Here is a 22152-nt window from a genome sequence, read left to right on the forward strand (position 1 = left end):
AACGAGGGATTTCCCTGGTGGTCCAGTGGTTAAGACTTCATGCTCCCAATGCATGGAGGAACTAATATCCCATATGCCCCATGGTTTGGCCAAAAGATTGAAAGAAGAAAAGTTAGTGATTGTTGTGTGTAGTCAAATAGCTAGTTAATATAAAACTTTTGGATAGTAGGGAAAAGGAAAGGAGCTCATCATTTTATTAATACTATGCTAAAGCAACCAATGGTAGCATGCTTGGTGTATTATTTCCCAGTATTTTCTCTCATTCATAGTTTCTTTATTTTATTTTATTTTATTTTATTTATTTTATCCTTGACTGTGCTGGGTCCTTGTTGTGGCACGTGGTCTCTTCACTGTGGCTCGTGTGCTCAGCTACCCCAAGGCACGAGGGATCTTAGTTCCCTGACCAGGGATCGAACCCATATCTCCTGCGTTGGAAGGTGGATTCCCAACTGCTGGACCACCAGGGAAGTTCTCAGAGTTTCTTTTTAACTGAGAGGCTTTTCTTTTTCACCAGCTCTTCTGTATCTTGTACTGGTGGGAGGTTAAGGAAGAAGATAAACCCATAGGTCAAGGACAAGTAAGTCTGTGAAATAAGGAAAAAGAAGAATTTCTGAAGCATTTGTTTCTGGAGGTATCATCAGGATGAGATATTTCTCCGAAGTAAGGGGATGTGAGCCCTCTCATCAAAAAGATGCTGTTTAATCTCGTCCTCCTGTTCTTCATGACCCAGGCTTGGTGTGAGTGCCAGTCTGACCCCTCCGAGCAATCCGCCTTGGTCCGGCAACCATTTGTCTCCCAGCTGGGTCATTGTACTCCAGAGCTCTTCCTGACCTTTCTGTTGATTCTCAAGATTAGATGGAACGGCAGTAATAAAGGTTACTCTGAACAGGGTGGAGCTTCTCCAGAGAACAGTTTGCCCTTAGCTTGGGTGATACCATGCGTTTTCCCTGCGTCTGCAGTGAAGCACGTCTTCCTGACATGTGAAGATTCCATAAAAAAAAAAAAAAATTAGCTCCAGGAAAGAGGATTGTACATCTGTCCTCTCTTGGTTACTTCTTTCTGTGTTTTCGAGGCCGAGATCTAACTGAAATCCTCCATGGTATAATCCAAACACGTTCTCTCTTGTTTTGTCCTCAGGGAAGCTGAGAAGACTATCTGGTCAGTGTCCTTTGAGAATATTCTTTCAGAGATTTATTATTAGCGACTCGGGCTGTTGCTTGCAGATTCTAAGAGAAGCTTGGTTTACACTACCAAAGACTTGGTCCTCACTGATTCTCCAGTGGGGGCTGTGAAACCCTGCAGGTGCAGTGGGGGGACTAATGGCCACATGTGTTAAAAGCAGAGCCAGAATCAAATGGAACAGGCAGGAAGTGGCCCACCCATTCAGAAAGTTCTTAGGAACACTGGACAGTCCTCTGAAGTGCCTACTCCATGCCTGGACTGCTTCCCAAGATGCCTCTGTTTGTCGACACCAGAGAGTTCAGGAGTTCAGGCTGAAAAACTAGATAATTCAGGAGAAGTAATTCTCAAGTTCAACAAACACTTTTGGACACGTGCAGAGAATCAGCTGCCGTCCTGTATTCTTGGGGCACAAAGATGGAGACACGTGGCCCTTCCTTGAGGAGTTCGTAGCCTTTGCGGGGAAACCAATGTGCAAAAAGTAATTTCAGTAGGATATGGAATTCTGACTAAAACATGAAAAGTAGGTCTGAGGAAAAGATTTGCTGGGAGGGATAAGGGAGGAGGGTCCTGGGACCTAGATTTCACTCCTGCTTAGACTTTTCTCAGCTGCCACCTATTAGTACCTGCAGCTGTGGTTCTCCTTCTCTGTCAAAGAATCTAGTCTTCATGGTGGGTGGGATTTGTTCAGTCATTTTATCTATTTTTTAAAAAAATATTTATTTACTTACATGGTTGCATCAGATCTTAGCTGTAACACTTGGAATCTTTGTTGAGTCATGCAGGATATTTTGTTGCAGTGCACAGGCTCAGTAGTTGTGGCACATGGACTCCAGAGTTCATGGGCTCAGTAGTTGCCTTGTGGCATGTGGGATCTTAGTTCCCCCACCAGGGATCGAACCCTTATCTTCTGCATTGCAAAGCGGATTCTTAACCACTGGGCCATCAGGGAAGTCTCCAGTCATTTCAACTTTGAGCAGACTGGGAAAGTCCAAGGCCAGGAGGCTGGTAAGTGGCAGAGATAGCTCTAGGGTAGAAATCTCCTGCAACCTTACTGTGTGTTCCCCCCACTCCATGTCCCAAGGAGCTCATCTTTGCTCCGGTTGGAGCCATATTTTCATCAGTGAATCCAGGAAGCTCTGGCTGGCCTCGTCTGTTGTTAGGGGCAGCATGATGGTTTGTCCTAGACGACTGCCCTCGCTTGCATCAGTCCAAGGGATTGTCTGAGGCACCATGCAGGTGGAGGCTCTGCTTTTATTTTTGTTTTTTTACTGTGTGAGCCTAGACAGGTTACTCAGTCTCTCTGGGCCTCAGTGTCTTTCCTTGTTCGTAATATGGAGCATGTGTTTCTTCTTCATCTTATGAGACAGAATTAAGTACATGTGTCTGAAGGATCATGGTTGCTGTTTTTGTCATTAGTTAATAACAGAGATTTCTTTGGTGGTCTGTGAGGCTTCTGAGTCTGCTCCTCTGGTTAGGGTAAGCTGGAACAGTGGTTTGTTGTTTCTTTGATGAGATGTCACTTTTCTGATCTATTAATAAGTGCTGAAAATGAGTTTACGATTTTATAATTTGTGTCTGGTCTTGGCTGTCTTGTCTCCTCAGTGTTGGTCTGCTTGAGGTTTTGAATCTCGGTTTATTTCTCCTCTATCTCCCCTCATTCTTCTGCTTCTTTCCTCCTCCTAAATCTACATACTCTCCTTGGGCTATTTTATTCACTCCTTTGAATTTAGTTTTTCCCTCATGATGGCCAGTCTCACATACACATCTCAGACCTCATTTCTTTCCTGAGCCTTAGGCTCAGCCCTCTAACTGGCTGATGGACATGTCCACTGGAATGTTCTTCGAAGCAGTCCATAACTTAACTCTTCATCTTTCCCTCCAAACCAGTTCCCCTCTGTTCCCTTGAGGTAGGGGTTGGTACCCTTCAGTTTCACCAGGTTTCCTTCCCTGGAAGGAAGTCTGTCTTCTGATCTATACCACCGTTGGAGCTCCCTGGGCCACCACCGTCTCTCACATAGATTTTTCAGGCATCTGCAGCCAGAGTGGTCCTCATGACTTCACTTCTGCTCCCCCTCCTGCTTCCTTCATTGCCACTCCCAGTCCTTGGCCTCCAGCCAGAGTAACCATTCAGTGCCGTGGATGAGATCTTCCTTTTATCTCCTGTTTATTATTAATTTACTTATTTGGCTGCGTCGGCTCTTAGTTGTATCACGCAGGATCTTTTGTTGAGGTATATGAACTTTCTCGTTGTAGTGCAACGGCTTAGTTGCTTAGTGCTTAGTGCAAGGGCTTAGTTGCTCCAGGTCATGTGGGATCTTAGTTCCCTGACCAGGGATCGAATCCTTGTCCCCTGCATGGCCAGGCAGATTCTTAAGCACTGGATCACCAAGGAAGTCCCAAGGATGCTTCCTTTTATTTCCAGGTCTTCACAGACATCGTTCCTCCACACGAAATTCCTCCTTTGTAACACTGACCTGCTTGGCTGTCCTGCCCTTCTTCTCCTTTGGATCTTAGCTCAGTTACCCTCTCCTCTGGGAATTATTTCCTGACTGGGGTATTTATTACAAATCTGTGTTCTTAAGTTGTGACTATTTGGTCTCATTGTATCCTTCACTGGATCAGAAGCTGTGAAGGTTGAGTTAATTTTGTTCAGTGCTTGTTTTATGCAGTGCCTGCTAAACGCTTTGCATGGATCCTAGTAGGAGCCCAGTAAACATATACTTATAGAGTGAATAGTCAAATGGATGAAGAGCTGTAAGGAAATTTGGTTTTCATGAAATTCTATTGGAAATCGTGTTATAGAGCTAGAAGTCCTCTTGAAGTTGAATAATTATGCCCTCGTATGCCATTTATGTAAATCTGGGTCACTGCGTGTTGTGGGTCTGTTTTAAGCCTGTTGATTTCTTTCACGGTTTTGCCTTTGTGCTGTGCCTTCCCTCAGACTGTAAGTGCTCACAGACCAGACACGGCTGCTCTTGTAAGGGTGGTCTCTATTCCAGGAGACAGACTTGGCATCATGAGGTGGAGAGTGGCCGACCTCTCCCAAAACAAGGCTCCAGAGTGCAAGGGCACGTGGGGAACAACGTTTTGGCTTGTGGTCAACCTGGGGCCCGGGTAGTCTACAAATAGTGACTCGGCTTTTCCCAGTGAGGACCTGTGACAGCTTTGAAGGCTCGTTTTATTTTTGGATCTGTGGTTGCCGTGATAATACAATACTCCTTTTCCTAATTTTCTCTGAGTCCTAGAGGACTCAAGACAACTCAGGACAATTCCAGGTCGGGACAACAGTTGTTCCACTTGCAGGAGGGAAGGATTTTGTGATAGATGCACCCTTCCGTCTACCCCTTTTTTGCCCCTACTTAATTCAATCAGTGTTTATTGAACACATAGGACATGCCAAGTACTGTTCTAGACGCCAGAAACAATAGAGAATGAAACAGTTTCTGCCCTAGCAGAGTATGCATCCTAGGGAGGGGAGGGAGAGGCAATAAACAGATTAAAAATTTGTTTGTTAATTTAACAAGCAATGTGTTTGTTAACAACATTGATCCTTATTTATTATTGTTATTTAATTAGTTTCTTTATTTTTGGCTGTGCTGAGTTGTCATTGCTGCCTCCATTTTCCCTAGCTGCGGCAAGCAGAATCTACTCTCTAGTTGCACGGGCTCCTCGTTGCGGCGGCTCCTCTTGCTGCAGAGTTCGGGCTCTGGGTGCGCCGGATTCCGTAGCTGCAGCACGTGGGCCCCGTGGTTGCCACTTGGGCACAGTAGTTGTGAGCGGCTCAGTAGTTGTGGTGCAAGGGCTCGGTGGCTCTACGGCAAGTGAAATCCTTCCGGACCAGGGGTCAAACTCATGACGCCTGCATTGGCAGGCGGATCTTAACCACTGGACCACCGGGGAAGAATCTGTGTGTTTCCTAAAACTGGAAAATCAGGAGCTATGAAAGGAGCGTCTTCCACCCCACTCTGGAGAGAGAGATGATGGGGTTGAGCTGGGGCCCGTGATAGTGCAACTTCATTCAATTCTAGAATGCAGATGCACCTGCTGCTCTGACCTCTCCCGCGACCGCGGGAGACATGCTGTGAAGCTGGGCCTCTCTCTGCAGCTGCTAGCTGCCAGAGCAGTTGTCCTCCTGGTGTTTTGCTTCTTTCCTCCTCTCAGTGTTAATGGAAGCCAAGAGCCAAAGGGCTGCCAATACACATGGCCCTTCTTTTTTATTTTTTTATATCACAACATTGTTTATTACGTGAATTTTTTATGATACAAACAAAAAAATACAGAAATGCAATATATGAATACAGCTAAATGCAGAATGGCGACTTTTTTTCCTTTTCAAGAGGGCTTGATTCCCATTTCTAGTAAAATAAAAGAGACTGCTGCTGCTGCTAAGTTGCTTCAATCGTGTCTGACTCTGTGCGACCCCATAGACGGCAGCCCACCAGGCTTCCCTGTCCCTGGGATTCTCCAGGCAAGAACACCGGAGTGGGTTGCCATTGCCTCCTCCAATGCATGAAAGTGAAAAGTGAAAGTGAAGTCGCTCAGCCGTGTCCGACTCGTAAGGACCCCACGGACTGCAGCCCACAAGGCTCCTCCATCCATGGGATTTTCCAGGCAAGAGTACTGGAGTGGGGTGCCATTGCCTTCTCCAAAAGAGACTGCACATAGGTAGAAATAGGTTGGTTGTTAGCTTCACAATTTTGCCTAGAAATGATCTATAAGTGCATTTTCCCCCCTGCTACTTACCATAAAGCGTAAAAAGGGAATTAAAGGAAAGTTTCCTTGTTGGTTCCTATCATATGAAAGATTCTATATTCTGTTTTTCAGCAGGGTCAATATAACACATGGCCCTTCTTTATGCCAAGTCCTGACAGCCTTGAAGGCAGGTCGGGGATACCATGGATTGGGGTACCCTAGAGTGTGGAGCCTTGAACTGGGAGCTGGGGAGGAGGGTGGTGCAGAGGAAAGAAGGGGTGCTGATGCCTACTGTTGGGAGATTCCGGTCAGAGCAGCAGACAGTGGTGCCCACTCGGATATGAAGGAACACAGTGCTAGTCATAGAGATGTAATCATCTCTTAATCTGGGGGAGCATTTGATCCTTTTCAGTGTGATTTACAAGGCCCTGGGCTCTGAGAGGTGGCACAGAATATAATTATTCTTTGTATCTGCTGCACCTGCCACGGTGCCTGGCACACACCGAGCCTTTCAGTAATATGCTTTTGGCATGACAACTTACCACTTCATTTGTCCCCACGTCCTATGGGGTGGGTGTAACGAGTATGCCCACTTGGACTTAAGGGAATTGAAGCTCTGAAACGTGCGCACGTCCATACAGTTGAGTAATGATGGAAGCCTGACTCAGAAAGGCTGTGTCCTGGCACCTTTAATTCAGGCCTTTTTCATTTTGTACAAATTTAAGTGCATCTGGCATTGTACCCAGGCTGATGTTCATGTGCTGACGGTGTGGGTCAGCAGACACAACTGAGTGACTCACACACATACACATTAAACCTCCTTTAGGCTGGCACAGTGAGAAGAGTCCCAATTCTGCAGAAATCTGACAGCTTGGCTGCAGAGTACCTGCCACTGAACTCTGACTGGCCTCTGCCCTTGAAGGGTTCAGTCTAGTATATTTATTATTCATCCCCTCATTTGTTCAACAGCAGGTTTTAATTGGGCATCTATTAGGCAGTCAATGCCAATCATAGAAATAAACATAAAATTTAAGAATGTGACTGGTGCCTCCACAGAGGGGCAGCAGTAGCTGTTCCATTGTTAGTCCTGGTTATTGGCCAGCCCTTGCTGTGAAGGACGTCCTCCCTGTGGACAGTCTTCCTGAGGAAGTGGGCGTTTTATTTTAGGAGAGCAGAAGCAGTTTCCGCTCAGCGAAGGACCTAGCTCATCCATCTCAGAGTAGGCGAAGGTGGCCCGTGTTTTGTTGGCTGGAGAATTCTGGCTGTGGACATGGGGTAACCAGGGGTTTTTCTGCTCCTCCCTCTTTGTACTGGACGTGGAACCACTGATGATTTGGTTTCTACAGCAGAGGGTGGGCACGGAAAACTAAAAATTCTGTTTCTCACAAGCATCATTGATGCAATGATTCAGAACTTAGGCATTTGGGGCTTAATTAACTATGCGTTTCTCTCCCTTATAGCCACAGAGAATCTGGAGTCCTAGAGCCTCTACCTCCCATTTTCCACTAGATTAAGGCCCCTGTGGGTGACAGGTGCTGTTAAGTCACTTTCACTTCTTAATCAGCTCAGTTGTGTCCTTAGTATTTCTTACTAAGAAATAGTTGGCACAATGCAGTAAACTGCAAACCTCACTCCTCCAGGTTAAGTGGATCAGTACTGGAGGATGAATGAATGACTGAGCCTTTAAAAATAAATGTATGTTTAATAGATATAAACATTACATATGTATGTATGTATATATACACAGGGGCTTCCCTGGTGGCTCAGTGGTAAAAAAAAAACCCACCTGCCAATGTAGGAAACGGGGGTTCAATCCTGGGGTTGGGAAGATCCCCTGGAGAAGGAAATGGCAACCCGCTCTAGGATTCTTGCCTGGGAAAATCCCATGGACAGAGGAGCCTGGTGGGCTGCAGTCCATGGGGCCTCAAAAGAGCTGGACATGACTGAACAACTCAATATATACATATACATATAATTTTGCTTATAATTTTAAATTATACATATTATATAGTAGTAGTGTTAGTTGCTCAGTCATGTCTGACTCTTTGCAAACCCACAGACCATAGCCTGCCAGGCCCCTCTGTCCATGGGATTCTCCCGGCAAGAATGCTGGAGTGAGTTGCCATTTCCTTCTCCAGAAGATCTTCCTGACTCAGGGATTGAACCTGAGTCTCCTACATTGCAGGCAGATTCTTTACCATCTGAGCTACAGGGAATTCCCTGTATATACATATAATTTTATTTTATTTTATTTTTTATACATATAATTTTAAACCCTGGGTGTTCCCTAGGGCAGGGGTCCCCAACTGGTCCATGGCCTGTTTGAAACCAGGCCGCACAGCAGGAGGTGAGCAGTGGGTGAGCAAGTGAAGCTTCATCTGTAGTTTTTTTTTTTTTTACAGCCTCTCCTCATCACTTACATTACACCTGAGGGTGTTAGATTCTCATAGAGGTGCAAACCAAAATGAGATTACAGAGTAGGCTGGACATTAGCAATACACTTGAGGTGTTACTGTCTCCCATCACCCCCAGATGGACTGTCTAGTTGCAGGATGCAAGCTGAGGGCTCCCCCTGATTTTCATTATGGTGAGTTATATAAAGAAGGCTGAGCGCTAAAGAATTGTTGCTTTCAAACGGTGGTGCTGGAGAAGACTCTTGAGAGTCCCTTGGACTGCAAGGAGATCAAACCAGTCAATCGTTAAAGGAAATCAACCCTGAATATTCATTGGAAGAACTGATGCTGAAACTGAAGCTCCAATAGTCTGGCCACCTGATGCAAAGAGCTGACTCATAGGAAGAGACCCTGATGCTGGGAAGGATTGAAGGCGGGAGAAGCGGGTGACAGAGGATGAGATGGTTGGATAGCATCACTGACTCAATAGACATGAGTTTGTGAAAACTCCAGGAGATAGTGAAGGACAGGGAAGCCTGGCATGCTGCTGTCCTTGGGGTCATAAAGAGTCAGATATTTAGTAACTGAACAACAAATTTCACAATATAATAATAACAGAAGTCAAATGCACCATAAATGTAATATACTTGAATCATCCCAAAACCATCCCCATCCCCCGTTCTTGGAAAAATTGTCTTCCACAAAACCGGTCGCTGGTGCCAAGAAAGTTGGGGACCGCTGCCCTAGAACAAGTGAAATCCTCATTGTCTGTGGGGTGGTGACTCAGCTTTGACCAGCAAAACAAAACATAACAAAATTAATTTGCCTATTGAATACTATCCTTGCCTTGATGTCAGCATTCAAGTTAGTTCCATCCACCTCAGAGAGACTTAGAGACTTGGCCTGCCCTGTTCTGAGTGAGGACAGGTAAGCCCACCTGCAGCTGAGTGATGGTACATCCGGAGTCACAGGGTGGCCACTGATTGTGAATTAGAGAGTGATGGGGGCAGCTGAGGAAGAGCATGTGTCATCTCTTTGCAAAACACTGTCGCTAACTTCCCAGGCTTACACTGTTCCTCTCAGTGTCTACACAAATGGCTTTCCAGGGATTCCCTTTGACTTTTATCCCAGGAGTAATTTCCAGCCTGCTTCCAAGGGGTAAAATTCCAGCCCACAGCAAGTTGTCCTCCCTCAGATTGCTCTGTGTTTCCTCCTCTGTAAATGGAGGATCCTGGTAATGCCCACCTTGTAAGGTGGGTTTGAGGTAAGCATCTCTCTGTGCACAGTCCATGCTCACTTTCTGATTATTTTCTCTTTATCTCCCTCCCGTTTCATTTCCGGGGAAAGAGGTGTTTTCCTATTAGTGTCCTTTGGGGCCAGCTCTATCTGATATGAAGGACAGGCCCTGGGACTTGTGGTTGTTCGTCATTGCAGCATATTTGCTGAGTCACTTGGGGTTGGTGGACCTGGAAAAAATAGTGGTCCAGAAGGTGATTAGGACTGTTGTGTGATCAGTTCAGGCAGCCTGTCCCGTGTCACTACTTCCCGGTATACTTCTGAAACCTGATCCCCTTTCTCATAGGAAAGGGAGGGGACTGGGTAACCAGCCCTGAAGGTGTTGCGTGTATTTTTCCCAGCACTGAATTTCCTGTGATGTGGCTTCGTGAACCTGTGATTTCAGCTTAATCAGTGCTGCCATAAGGCTCTGCTGGAGGACTCTAGATGATGGAGGGCAGGATTGTCTTCTGAGTTTGATATGAGTGACAGTCTTTGATATGAAGTATAATAAGGAGAGAAGATGTTTTTGGTTCTAGGGAGACGATGCAGAGAGAAAACTCTTAGCAAAATGAGAAGAACTTGTAAGAAGGAGCCAAGGTAAGATTTAAAGACAGCTTTTAAAAGAGATTTGGAGGGAGTAGGTATAGTCTACCGGGTGTAAGGCTCAAGGATGGATTGTACAACATGGGGAATGCAGCCAATATTTTGTAATAATTGTAAATAGAAGGCAACCTTTAAAAATCATATAAAAAGTAAAAAAAATTAAATTAAAAAAGATATGAGGCGTTTGTGAGATTAGAATTGGTTTTGTGGTGCTTGTGCCATCTTTCATCAGACTTATTTATAGAACTTGTATTTCAAGAAACACCGTAACTTGTTATATCTGAATGTTTTATGAGCACTTAGTCTTATATTAGTAGGATTATTGAGATCTGTTTTGTCCTCATCAACAACAATGGCAAATATTGTTTGAATATGTACCGTGTAGGAGAGATGTTTAGGGGTACTCTTTCTGCCCCCTTCTGATGCCTATGTCAGAAGCTTTCTCTATCTCCTTTATACTTTAGTAAAACTTTATTACACACACACACACAAAAAGAGAGATGTTTAATATTTAGGAAAGTAGGAAAGCAAACGTTTAAGTCTGATCTGGTAAATTTTGTCACTTAATAATGATGTGACCTGGACGTATTTTTTTCTTTTTTGAGACCTCTCATCACTCAGCTTTATTATCTTCATAATATTTTCACTTTTTAAATTGTCTTATTTTTTAGAATTTGTCTCTTTGTGGGTGTCTGTATCCCATCTCAGCATCCCTGCTGCTGAACCATTAGAATCTAAGGTGTTTAGGAGCAGGGTTATGTCTCTGGTTAGAACTGAGCTGGTACCAAGAAAACACTCAAAGAGCGCACAGTGCCCACATTTTATGGAACGAACAGCGGTTAGTAAGTTAATCCTCATTATGAGTGAGAACACTGAAGGGTGAAGAAAAAAAGTAAAATACCTCCTCTTCGCTCCAGGAGTTTATACTCTCAGACTTGAAGGGCAGTTGTGGGCAGAGCTCTGCTCTTAGACCAACTGGAGTGTTATTTTTTGCAATGCTATTAGATAGCTCTGTGGCTTTATACACGTCCCTTAACTTCTTTGGCCTTTGGTTTCCTATTCTGAAGGGGAAAGGAGGAGGCAAGATCATCTTTTCGGCCTCTTCTTGCTGTAAGAATTGGTCCATGGGTTTATTAATAGAGTTACAGACGATGATAAAATGATAAGCTGGAGACAGAGAGACAGTGAAAGGAAGCGGGGCTTAATAGAAGTCCGCAGAAGTGAGCCAGGATGGCAGGTTTCTCTCTCTGCCTGGGAATTGCCACTCCAGGTATCTGAGTGACTCTGGTCCTCGGCTCCCTGCTGTATAGCCTAGGCCGCCTTGCTCTCCTGGTTCAGTTCATGCAGCTCCCTTCTCTGCCATTCACTGAGCTTTCAAGCTGATTTTCCCTGCACATTTCTTTCCTTACTTAAACCTTAGCCTTCTCCAGAGGATCTTCCCAACCCAGAGATCGAACCCACATCTCCCACATTGCAGCCGGATTTACCGTCTGAGCTACCGGGGAAGCCCAAGAATATTGGAGTGGGTAGCCTATCCCTTCTCCAGGGGATCTTCCCTATCCAAGAATTGAACTGGGGTCTCCTGCATTGCAGGCAGATTCTTTGCCAGCTGAGCTACTAGGGAAGCCCAGCTTTGCTTCATTGCATGTTTAAGGCCAGAAGGGTCCATGGTGGTCACCCAACACAGTCAGCAAATCAAGGTTCAGAACAGTGATGCTCCTTGCTGTGTGTGCTGCCGAGTCAGAGAGCCTGAGCTGGACCCAGACTTCTGAGACCAGCTCCAGAGCTATTGCTCCACTCTGCTTGCAGTGTCTTCCATGTGTTTTTATTTTTGAGAGGTGAGTGTTTCTTTACACATGACTCCAAGATGAGTATATGTGGATGCTCTAGAGAACCCAGTCAGGTGCTCTGAAGTCTTTTTATAATCCACTTTAGCAGTCGTCCTGCTCTCACCCTTGCTACAAGGATCACCGAAGATTTGCTACAGACTTACCTTACCTTTGGGCTTTTCTTGTGGCTCAGCTGGTAAAGAATCTGTCCGCAATGCGGGAGAGCTGGATTCAATCCCTGGGGTGGGAAGATTCCCCTGGAGAAGGGAAAGGCTACCCATTCCAATATTCCGGCCTGGAGAATTCCATGGACTGTATAGTTCATGGGATTGTAAAGAGTTGGACACGACTGAACAACTTTCACTTAGACTTTTTCACTTTACCTTACCTTTAGTTGATGAAGGTGGTAGTAGTGAACTAGTCAGCAGGTATGTATTGCTTGCCTCACATTTGTTTTGCCCTGTGCTAAAGTGGTGGGAATGCCCCAGAAGAAGCTAGAAGTGCCCCCAAGGTCTGACAGGCAGAGGAAACAAGGCCTCCTAGATTTCCCCACTCCTGCTCCCATCACCTGCAGTCAGGCACCTCCTGCATCTCTCCCTGCTCATCAGTTCTCTCCATCATCATCTCTTTAGCTTGAGCCTTCATCCCATCTGCTTTTTTGAGAGGGCTTCCTTTTTTATTTTTATTTTTTGCTGAGCTATGCAGCATGTGGGATCTTACTTACCCAACCAGGGATTGAACCCACACTCCTTGCATTGGAAGCATGGAGTCTTAACCGCTGTCCACCAGGGAACTCCGAGAGGGCTTCGTTATCGGCCTCCCGTGTAATCCTCTGCTTTTCCTCTAATAAACAAATCTCTCCCCTCTTCAGATTCCTTCAGTGCCCTTTGTCACCTACAGCAATGGTTCCCAACATTTTAGGCACCAGGGACCCATGGGGGCTTCCCATGCAGCTCAAACGGTAAAGAATCCGCCTGGAATTCAGGAGACCCAGGTTTGATCCCTGAGTCAGGAAGATCTCCTGGAAAAGGAAATGGCAATCCACTCCAGTATTCTTGCCTGGAGAATCCCATGGACTAAGGAGCTTGGCAGCTACAGTCCATGGGGTCACAAAGAATTGGACATGACTGAGCGTCTAACACTTTCAGTACCCAGGGACTGGTTTTGTGGAAGACAGTTTTTCCACAGATGGGGGTTAGAGAAGGATGATTTTGGAATGATTCAAGCACATTCCATTTATTGTACATGTTATTTCTATGATTATCACATCAGCTCTTCCGCATATCTTTAGGCATTAGATTCCGGAGGTTGGGGGCTCCCGACCTACAAGATGAAATTTCATCCTGTTTCTGGGACAGACAAGGCCCCTCATGATGTAGACCCCGCTTACTTGGTCATGTTCATCTCTGGCCATTCCCATCTCCTCCTCCATCTCCACCAGTATGGAGCTCGTGATGAAGTCAAGGTCCTTGACTGAGCTTGCATCAATTTCTTGCCCTGTGCCAACCTCTCCATTTGGAGTATGGTCTGCTCGTAAAATTTTACTCGTCTGTCAAATGTCAGCTCAAATGCTTCCTTCTTTGTGAAGCGCTGTTCATGTTCCCATGCCACCCCAGGTGTTCTTTGTCTGGTTGTGGGTCCTGAACTTTGGACACACACTTCCCGCACCCTGCCTGCTTGCAACAGTTATTGTGTGTGATCTCAGTATCTGGTGGACTGTCTGTTTCTCTATTAGGTGGTAAGTTCCTTAAGGATGGACTGTATCTTTTTCCTTTTTAATTTTGGTGTTCTCCCTCAAATGGAGCCTGGCACATAGTAGGTGCCCTGGAAATGCCACTTTGAATGCACAATGTTATTTCACTAAATACTGAAATGAAGCCAAGGGTACTTTTTACCCCAAGAAGGAATAGTGATTCCAGATGTTGTAAAAATGTCAGAAAGAATTGAGATAGGAAAAAAGGCCACGAGGCAGTCATTGGTGACCTTTGATAAGAGAACAGTTTGTATCAAGCGGTAGAATTAGAAGCTTGATTGTGGGGTGAAGTGAATAGAGAGGAAGTGAATACAGCTGGTAGAGACCACCAATTAGGAGAGGGGGATAATCAAAGGGAAAATGTGGTAACTTCAAAAAGTATGATGAAACCAAAATAGTCTGAGCCATTCGGGGTGAATATTGGCCTTCTTGGGGGCAACGGGATACCAACTTATCTCATGCAAATGAGACTCTCTTAGTTGAGTCAGGAATGGAGCCTGCCCATGCAGTATCACTCATTACCTTCTTAATAAAATTGCCTGGAGAAGAAACTGGACGTAAAACAGAGTCTGGAGCAGGTGGCCTTTTACTTACTTACTTTATTTATTTATAGCCATGCTGGGTCTTCATTGCTGTGTGCGGGCTTTCTCTAGTTGTGACTACTCTCTAGTTGTACGCGGGCTTCTTATTGTGGTGGCTTCTCTTGTTGCAGAGCTCAGGCTCTAGGCATTCGGGCTTAAGTACTTGTGGCACGCTAGTTCAGTGGTTGTGATGCACGGGCTTGGTTATTCTGTGGCATGTGGGATCTTCCTGGACCAGGGATCAAACTTGTGTCCCTTGCATTGTCAGCTGGATTCTTAACCACTGGACCACCACAGAAGTCCCCAGGTGGCTTTTTTGCTCTAAAGGAGCCTAGCTAATGAAACAAGGAAAGCCACCCCCCGCTGCCGTCACACACTATTTATTGCTGAAATGTGGGTGATGAGCAGAAAAGACAGAAATTAATAGGAGCATTTTGAGTGATGAGTGTATAGGGTGTGTATGTACAGGTGGGATACTTTAAGGTGTCAGCTCTGCAGATGGGTGATTACAGAATGAAAGCAGAACTTCTGGACTAGCCCTCCGGGCTCCTGTAACTTTTCCCCATCTCTGAGTCAGATCTCCTTAACTAGTGATGTGCATTGTTGGGGAAGGAAGAAAAATTTCCTATATCTTTCTAGGTTCTTCTGACCGGTCTAAGCATGAAACTGACATGAGACAGAATAATAGGAGAAAATTAGGGACTTCCTTGGTGGTCCAGTGGTTAGGACTTGGTGCTTTCACTGTCATGGCCCAGGTTTGATCCCTGGTCAGGGAACGTGGCACAGCCAAAAAAAAAAAAAAAAAAGAAAAAAAGGCTAAACCAAGAGAAAAAACAAAAAAATGTACACATGGGAGAGATTCAGGAAAACAGTAATTTGCCTCAGTGGCCCCAAGGCCTCTCCATAAATACTACCCTCATCTAAAGACAGAAGATGCTGAGGGTGGGAGAGTCAGTTCTGGGAGGTAACCAGGAAAGAAAGGCACAGTGAACAAGGGTGATGGTGGTGTAGATTTAAGTTGTTTTCTTCTCCGCTAGTAAGAGTTTCTAGAGATTTGCTCTCCTTCTCTTCCAGGTGATGACAGAGATAACCTTGTAGATGGAGAATTCTCTTACAGATGTCAGTGTCTCTTTCAAAAGGGCAACTTCTAGTTGGTTTTTAGAGTCCTTCCCAGGTCTGCTGTTTCTCAGAAAAGAACCAACTTAAAATATTTATGTGACAGTGTGCATGCTAAGTTGCTTCAGTCATGTCTGACTCTTTGCGACCCCATGGACTGTAGCCTGCCAGGCTCCTCTGTCCGTGGGATTCTCCAGGCAAGAATACTGGAGTGGTTTGCCATTTCCTCCTCCAGGGGATCTTCCCAACCCAGGGATTGAACCCTTAGCTCCTCCATTGGTAGGGAGATTCTTCACCATTGCGCCACCTCTGCTATATTTAAAGTAGATAACCAACAAGGACCTACAGGATAGCACATGGAACTATGTTCAATATGTGGCAGCCTAGATGGGAGGGGAGTTTGGGGGAGAATGGATACATGTATATGTATGGCTGAGTCCCTTTGCTGTCGACTGAAACTATTACAACATTGGTAATTGGCTGCACTCCAATAAATAAAAAGTTAAAAATGAAAATTCCCAGGAAACACAAATAGAATCTGGATAATAAAAAAAGTCATAGGTGGGTTATAGTTACAATGGAGTTAGGACAGATGGGGATACTTGGTAACATAAAATGGTACACTTGTTTTCTTGCTATAAATAAGATGAATAGATTGGAATTTGAATTAAAACACATTTTCTTCAAATACTGTCTTTTAAGTGAGATCATGTGAAAAATGCATATAGTGGACACTCAGTACACGTTAGTTTCCCCTTCCTCTATGAAACAAACTTTTGGTCTCATAAATAGTTATCATTAACTTTTCTGCTCCATTTCCCAGCACACATTAAGATTTTTGAGGGTAAGGTCTTAGGGTACTTTGTGTCCGATACTTTTCAGCACAGTACCTGGTCCATCTAAAGTCTGCTTTCTCATCTTTTCCCGGTTTACACGCTGCCATTTAAAGAGTTCTTTAAATAAATTTTGAGTGAATGAATTATCCACTTTGTAGATCATCAAAATCTATTTTATGCCTTTGTCTATGTATGTGAACAGAAATAAAGAGGGTTAATTGAATATAGGATAGGATGTGATGGGTGGGGTGGGAGGTTGTTTCATTAACATCCTTATACGAAAACTTAATGATTTATGATTTATTCAACTTCTGTTATTTTTTGTTCACTATTCTCATAACAGGGGTTCCAGTACCTGTTGCCTTCTTGCTAGTAAAAAGTGAGCAATGAGTGGCATATACCTTATCAGAAAGTTGTCAAGACTGCTTAGCTGAAAAGATATACATTACCTCCTGGGTGGAAAATGTTTGTGCAAACAGATCAGGCATCTCCAGTCCACCCAGGTGTCCCCAGTCCAGGTCCAGTCAATGCTGTTTCTTCCCAGGTCCCTGAGGGGCTCTCTGAGTTGGTAAATGACCAGAGTTCTTGGTCAGGACTGTTTTTTGTTGTTGTTGTTCATTTGCTAATTTGTGTCCTGACTCTTTGCGACTCCATGAACTGCAGCACACCAGGCTTCCCTGTCCTTCACTACTATCTCCTGGACTCATGTTCACTGAGTTGGTGATGCCATCCAACCATCTCATCCTCTGTCACCCCCTTCTCCTCTTGCCCTCAATCTTTCCCAGCCTCAGGGTCTTTTCCAATGAGTTGGCTCTTTGCATCAGGTGGTATTCTTGCCTGGAGAATTCCATGAACAGAGGAGCCTGGTAGGCTACAGTCCTTAGGTTGCAAAGAGTTGGACACAACTGAACAACTGAAATAAAAACAGGATTGTTTTTATTTCTTCTAATTGGAAAAATAAAAATAAAAAACCACGATGACAGTTATACCTTGAACCAGTTTTTCCTGAGGCTAAGGACAAATGAAATTGGGGATGGTAGTGGAGGTGGGTCAGGGAGGGGGAGACAAGGAGAGTGGAAGGACTGATCTGGAATAGAGCACACCCTCCCTCTGTCCTTAAAGGCCATGGTCCCTACGTGGCATCTGACCTCTTGTTTGCAGTAGGGTTTCTGCATAAACACCCCTCCTCCCCCGTGTGTCCTTTGTCCTGTAGGACTCAAGAATTTGACCTTCTTTCCAGATGCCTTGTCCTTTATCCCCTTGGGTGCCTCTGTCCTCAGTCCCTGGGGCAGAACCCGAGGCTTCTGTATCTTGCCTACTGTAACCTTTAGGACTCCCAACACTTTCAGCTTCGGGGGTTTGAATTCTGTTAACTAGAGGGAAACAGGTGGTGACAAAATTAACTGCCAGTTGGGAAGCCACAGTAATAAAATGTCTTGAAAACATATTTATTTTTAATTCAGTTGGCTCTTTAATCAGCTGTAAAATAAACCCTGGCCACCTTTTCCGTTTTTGGGAGGGGGCAGAATCTGAAATATTCCTGTAGGAATTCACCAGTTGTTTCTGGAACGTCAGCTGCCCGGTCTACTCCACATTGGCTCCTGAATCCAGCTTCTCTACCTTGGCTGGCAGTAGACTCAAGGCAGCCCTGGCACGTTTTCTGTGCTTATTTCTGTGCAGAGGCCCTCAGGGCACCTGCATTTCTGGTCTGCGGCTGGCCTGCCTCTCCTGAGTCCTGCTCTCAGACCTAAATGGGATGGTCCTGGCCTTTCTGGTCTTACAAGCCTCCCCCCTGGGCTCAGGCCAACTTTCCACTGGCTTCCTAGAAGTGTCTTTGGGCCAGGCTTTGGCTCTAGGAAGTCTTACTCTTTCTCCGGGCACGCTGGTCTGGCTTATTTGGCATGCCTGTGACTTTTTCACCAGCTGGTTGATGAAACAGCTCAACTCTGAAGCATAAGTTGTATTTTTCAGGTATCGTCAAACACTTGTTTATTTCTTTGGTTTCACTTGTGGCCTTGAGACCTTGTGGCAAGTTGTGTTATCTGTCCCATCTCACGTCACTGCCCATTGACTGGTTAGGGCTAACTCTTGTCACTTCTCATTTCAAGGCTTTTGCGGTATTGGACTTCCCAGATGGCCTTGCTTTCTGGCTGAGGGCTGCCTCCTGCAGAACAGAAACAGTGGACAATTTCAGCAGAATGAACATTCAGGCCCTTCCCAGCAAACTGACTCCCAAGTTCATATCTTCCCCGGTCTCATCACTGAAGTCATTCCTGCCACCCACCCCCTTCCCTGTTTTAAGTGAAAGCTATGGCCCAACTCAAGGTGAAATAATAAGGAGTTCAGGGTTAGAGAACCTGGATTGAAATCTTCACTGTTTGACTTACCAACTGTTTACACTTAGACATATCTATATATTCCCTTGAGTCCTTATTTTCATCATCTTTATTTATTTTAAAAAATACTTATTTTATTATTTTATTTATTTGGCTGCATTTTCTAACTATTTATTTATTTGTCTTAGTTGTGACATGCCAACTCTGAGTTGCAGCCTGTGGGATCTAGTTCCCTGACCAGGGATCAAACCGGGCCCTTTACACTGGGAGTGTGAAGTCTTGGCTACTGGACCACCAAGGAAGTCCCCTTCATCTTTAAAATGAGGATCGGAGTGTGTGTATATAATATATATATACTGTATCTACTTTATAAGGTTGGAAAGGTCAGATGAAAAAAATGTGCAAAAAAGCACTTTGTAGACTGGAAAGCACTGTTTAAATGTTACGGATTACCGTTAGTATTACACACAACATGTTAGTGTGCAATAGCTTGAATACACTGGAGTAAACACCCCGTGTCTGTGCTAAAGAAGGGTTTCTCTGATGCAGCCAAAGGATTATCTCCAAGGCTAGGGCAGGGCCACCATTATCACTGGCGATAACTGCTAAGGCTTGGACTTGTCATAGCTCCTTGGCTCAAAGGGAACAGAGCTTTGGGTCAGGTAAGAAGAGAAAACCAAGCTAGACCCTGGAGAGACAGCAATATTATTGTTATTTTTTATTTTTTGGCCGTGTCTCGAGGCATGTGGGATCATAGTTACCAAGCTGGGGATTGAAGCTACTCCCCTTGCATTGCAAGTGCAGAGTCCTAACCACTGGACCACCAGGGAAGTATTGGGAAATGCAGTTTTGAGGTGGAGTCTGTGGGTTCATGTGGAGAAGGAAATGGCAACCCACTCCAGTATTCTTGCCTGGAGAATTCCATGGACAGCGGAGCCTGGTGTGCTGTGGTCCATGGGGTCGCAAAGAGTTGGACATGACCGAGTGACTAACGCACTGTGGGTTCATGTAGAATAAACATTTAGAGGACAATGTGGACAAAGCTTGGAGGAGTAAGTGGACGTGGTGTATTTGGGGGGCACAACAGACTCTGTGTCAACAGAACTTTGGGGCTTAGGCAGAACTTCCTGTCGGGTAAGTTGAGAAGAAGTTGGTTTCGTCTTGTAAGATCTTGTTTGTGACAAAGATTTTTGGACTGTCATCTGTGACATTAGGGGAAACCTTCACAAGACTTTAACCTGGGAAGAGGTTGTTTTAGAAGATAAAGGTGATGGTCTAGGTGCATTCTTTGCGGGATGAGCTTGCCTCTACCAACTGTGCACTTAGCTTCCCCATTGTGATTTTTTTTTTTTTTTTAGTGACATCACGTTGGTGCTTGAAATCAGCCGCTGTGGGAGTATTTACAGCACAAAACTCAGCAGATGATACAAATCGGTCTCTTTTCCGATTGGTTGTTAAAAAAATTTTTTTTAGCACAGTTAAGAGACCATTTCAGTAGGATAGAACTTAAGTGGTTTGCAGACTTAAGATGTGCCTTAAAAATCCTTCAAGCTCCACCCAGACCCCCAGCATCAGAATCCTGGCAAGTGAGGGAGTGGGAACCTATTTTTTAAAATGTTTGCAGTCAGTTCTTATGCAACCAGTCTGGTATGACCAGGGCAAGGACAGGACAGAGAGGGAGGAGGGGATGGATATAGTAGGTGTTTCAAAGGTAGGAGCAGCATAACTCAGTGACAGCTTGGAGGTGGGGTGTGGAGGAGAGGGAACTGCCAGAACTATTTCTGAGTTTCTTCTTTGTACAACTAAGTGGATGGATCATGGTACAGGTGGCTGAGTGAAGGAAGGCAGATGTGAGTTATTTGGTAGAAGAGGTGAGAGTGAGGAAAGGAGAGGGTAGTTTTGAACATGCTGCTTGAGGAGTCCATGGAGGCAGGGTTTTGGTCATGTTCTGTAAAGAGCTGGATCCAGGGAATTGATGCTTGGTGTAATGATCCAAGCTGGCGGTACAGGTTTGGGAATCAACATGTGGGTTGTTGAGGCCATGGACTTACATGAGATCACTGAGAGAGAATTTGTAGAGATGAGAAGGGAACTGTACAAAACTCTGTCAATCCTGAAGGAAATCAACCCTGAATATTCATTGAAAGGACTGATGCTGAAGCTGAAGCTCCAGTACTTTGGCCACCTGATGTGAAGAGCTGACTCACTGGGAAAGACCCTGATGCTGGGTAAGATTGAGACTAGGAGCAGAAGGGGGCGACAGAGGATGAGATGGTTGAATGGCATTATTGACTTAATGGACATGAATTTGAGCAAACTCTGGGAGATAGGGAAGGATGGGGAAGCCTGGAGTGCTGCAGTCCATGGGGTCGCAAAGAGTCGGACACAACTGAATGACTGAATAACAACAGAAGAGAAGCCAGAGGCAATCCAGCAAACCCAGTTTGTATATTGATGACCAAAGTCAGTGGTTCCTTGGAGGGTGGGATTCCTTTAGGCATCTACAAAATATCCAAAGGCTTAATAGAAACCACACATTGTCTGATTCAAATTCTGTCAACCCAGGGTATTGAGGCGTGTTATTGGGTGCTGACCTGAATGACAGTTGAGTATCTTTCACTAAAAACACACATGCAAATTAGCCAGGAGACAGATAGTTTCTTATCAGTTATCTCTTTCAAAATGTGATAGTTGAGAATGTGGGGTAAGGGCTCTTGGTGAGGAGGAAGTGGGATATCTGCAGAACAAATCTGACTTACCCCTCTGACATCAGAGAGGGAACTTTAGCTTCTCATTTTGAGCACTTTAGATAAAAAGACCAGGATCAAGAGGATTGTCCAAGGGACTTCCTTGGTGGTCCAGTGGTTAGGACTCCACGCTTCCATAGCCAGGGGCCTGGATTTGATCCCTTGTTGGGGAACTAAGATCCCACAAGCTGTGCGGTGTGGCAAAAAAATTTTTTTTGAAGATCAGATTTGGGAGTTATCTGTGGACGAACTGGCTTCTGGCTCTCCTGGGGCTTGAGAGCCCTCTGCAGCTTCCTGAAACTGGATTGGGAACGAGGGGATTTTCTAAAGGCAGGAGGGGCCACAGAGGGCTGGCTGGCCTTTGAGACTCTGCTGCCCAAGGTCTTAGTGAATTCTCAGAGACTTCAAGTCCTGGAAAACAACTCATCGGCCTTGGGACCTCCTGAGTTTACCGCTAGGAGACCTGGTGAAGTTGTGTTTACTCTCTTCAGAGGATCTAAGATTTCACTGTGAAGCTAAGTAGTGATTGAAGCCAAAGATACTACTGGAATGTGGGAAACTGGAAAAAGGCAGTATATTCCTTTAGCTGAGAGCAACCGAAGAGAGTTTAAGCTGACCCAAGTTCTCCTTGCCCTGTCTCTTCAGGCCCCATCCGAGGGATGTAATGGGGTGAGTGTAGTTCTTTTAATTATGTGAGACCAGAGGCCTAGAATTCTATCACAGGTGAGGGATTCTTTACTCTTTGTGAAAGCTATCTCCGAGCAGGGCTTTCAAGAGAAGAAACTTTTTTTGCAACCAAAGCTTGA

General features: G+C 45.0%; 1 protein-coding gene and 1 non-coding gene across 10 annotated transcripts in view; both read left to right on the forward strand.

The window, feature by feature from the left end:
- GRAMD1B (GRAM domain containing 1B) overlaps nucleotides 1–22152 on the forward strand; it is a 260267-nt gene that overhangs the window by 85962 nt on the left and 152153 nt on the right. The gene's annotated exons all lie outside the window — the stretch shown is intronic.
- On the forward strand, nucleotides 15016–15087 carry TRNAE-UUC. The gene has a single exon. It is a non-coding gene; the product is annotated as a tRNA-Glu (tRNA).

The sequence above is a fragment of the Cervus canadensis genome, chromosome 11 (genome assembly GCF_019320065.1).
Source record: "Cervus canadensis isolate Bull #8, Minnesota chromosome 11, ASM1932006v1, whole genome shotgun sequence".
NCBI classification, from domain to species: Eukaryota; Metazoa; Chordata; class Mammalia; order Artiodactyla; family Cervidae; genus Cervus; species Cervus canadensis.